Here is a 2558-nt window from a genome sequence, read left to right on the forward strand (position 1 = left end):
AATATAGGAGATGCGACATTTGTGCCTAAGCATTCTGACACAAGTTCTCAGGGATGTCATGGAACCTTGCCATCACTGATGTATCTGCCTGCCATCATTCCCTTCCTTCCAGAACTTCTGGGAAACCCCTGCCCTCCTGCCAGTACACCTTTGGCTGGCTCAGGTCCTTGGCTGGCTCTCTCTGAAGTTAATCAGCTGCCAGGATCACCACCTGCCCCTGTCAAAATTGGCCTCGTACTGCAAAACGCCTCCCTCTTGGCTGGCCATTCTTGCAATGCTTCCATCAGGATTTACCATGGAACCAGGTCCCCATGATCCTAGTTTGATGTCCCACTCCCCACTGCTTGCCTGAGGCCCTCTCCAAGCAGGGGGCATGTGCCTTTTAAATATGAACCAATTCCAATATATAAAAACATAGAGCCTGGTTTTTAAAATGACCACCTGACACGCCAAGTGAAGAGAAGCTCATTTTCAAATGATTCCCGGCTGTTATAATAGCACTGTGGGACTCCGGAAGGATTCGGCCCAGCCGCCAGATGTGACGCAGGGGCCAGGGCGCGACGGAGACACGGAGAAAGCGCCGAGAAGGCGGTCCCTGTCTAAGGTCAGGACAGAGCCGGGCGCCCAAGGCCCGAGTGCCCAAGGCAGCACCATATCAGCACTCTTGGAGCGCCCCAAGCTTTCCAATGCCATGGCCAGAGCACTGCACCAAGCACATTGTGATGGAGCGGGAGTGCAAGCGGCAGGAGGAAGAAGAGGTGGACAAGATGACGGAACGGAAGATGAAGGAAGAACAAAAGAGAAGAAAAAGGAGATGGAAGAGAATCACTAGAGGAGACTAAGGAACAAATTCTGAAGTTGCAGGAGAAGCTTTTGGCTCTACAGAAAGAGAAGCACCAGCTTTTCCTGCAGCTCAAGAAAGTTTTACATGAGGAAGAAAAATGGAGGCGAAAGGAACAGAGTGACCTGACCACCCTGTCATCAACTGCATACCAGCAAAGCCTGACTGTTCACACAGGAACATTACTCCTCAGCATGCAGGGGAGCCCTGGAGGACACAATCGCCCAGGCATCCTCATGGCAGCTGACAGCGCCAAACAAATGTTTGACCCGAAGTGCTTACCACCCAGCACTACGTGGGCCCAGCAGTTGCTTTTGCGGGGACACCAGAGGATGGACAATTCCAAGGCAGTCCTGATGGTGCCTATGGGACTGCTCAGCCCCCACCTCACTATGGGCCCACACAGCCAGCTTATAGTCCTAGTCGGCAGCTCAGAGCTCCTTCGTCTTTCCCTGCAGTGCAGTACCTATCTTAGCCACAGCCACAGCCACAGCCCTGTGTCCTGCACGGCCACTTTCAGCCCACTCAGACAGGTTTCCTCCGGTCTGGTGGTGCCCTATCCTTGCAAAAGCAGATGAAACACATGCTAACCAGCAGACTGGCTTCTCCGACTCATGCTCTTTGCGCCCCATGAACCCCCAGGCTCCACATCCAGCCCCTGGACTCCTTGCTTTCTTGCAGCTCCCTGTGCAGATGCAACCAGCAGGAAAGTCGGGCTTTGCAGCTACCAGCCAACCTGGCCCTTGGCTCCTATTCCTCCAACACAGCCAGAACCTGCGATTCTACCACAAGTGACCATCAGATTATATCTTCAACACCATGCCCCCCAACCCTACCATGGGTGAGGGTACAATAGCATTGTGCCTGAATTGTTCAGTCATCACAGAAGCAAGAAGGACAGTTTTATTTTATGTTTGACCTAGTAACAGAAATTGCGATTGGAAGTCAACTTGAGATACTTACAACAGCTACTTATAATCTCGTCAATTAACATTTGTGTATTGCTTTACCCTTTATGAAGCACTTTTATGTACGCTGTCATAATACATTAGGGGGTGATGGTGGCTCCAAGCAGAGAAAAAAACCATATTATTTTACTGCCTAATCTTAGAAACAGGGAGGAAACAGGTTCTTAGAAAGGAGAATATCAAAGCAAACCACAGAGCTAAGCACAAAAGGAGAAGCATTATCAATGCCACCCAAATGAGGACCTATCACAAAATGTTCAAGATTGAGGACTAGTGAACAACTGTGTGGCCAGAGTAGGTTTTTAGTTCTTTTATTTACAGTATAGTTAATACATAGCTTTGTATTAAAATATAGCAACTGCAGCTAAACCAAAAGAAAATAAGCAGTATATTTTAGGCTTCTCTGCCCAGTATCTTTGATGGCCACAATCTTGGGGAGAGTTGCCTGAAGTTTATCTGCCCTGATATCCCAATTTGTTGCTTCTTTCCTTTTTTCCCTGAAAAAAAAAAGAAAGCTTACTGGTTCCCTGTCTGGTCTGCTCCTTCCTCCAGCAGTTTGGTAATAAAATTTTCCTAGCTGTTGGTGACTCAGTAATGGACTTGACTGATGGTAACTGCCTTTCCTGTAGAGTCGGTATTCATAGTTGTCTCTTATCTCAAAGGCAACAATATATCCATGTAAATTGTGAAAGAATCTGGCTTGATTAATGTGATGGCAGTGAATGCCAAGAACAGTCATAATCCATCAC

At 48.2% G+C, this 2558-nt stretch overlaps 1 pseudogene; it reads left to right on the forward strand.

The window, feature by feature from the left end:
* Positions 1 to 475: 475 nt before the first annotated feature.
* On the forward strand, positions 476 to 1637 carry LOC102137675 (G protein pathway suppressor 2 pseudogene; annotated as a pseudogene).
* Positions 1638 to 2558: the final 921 nt, after the last annotated feature.

This window comes from Macaca fascicularis, chromosome 15 (genome assembly GCF_037993035.2).
Source record: "Macaca fascicularis isolate 582-1 chromosome 15, T2T-MFA8v1.1".
In the NCBI taxonomy this organism is placed as follows: domain Eukaryota; kingdom Metazoa; phylum Chordata; class Mammalia; order Primates; family Cercopithecidae; genus Macaca; species Macaca fascicularis.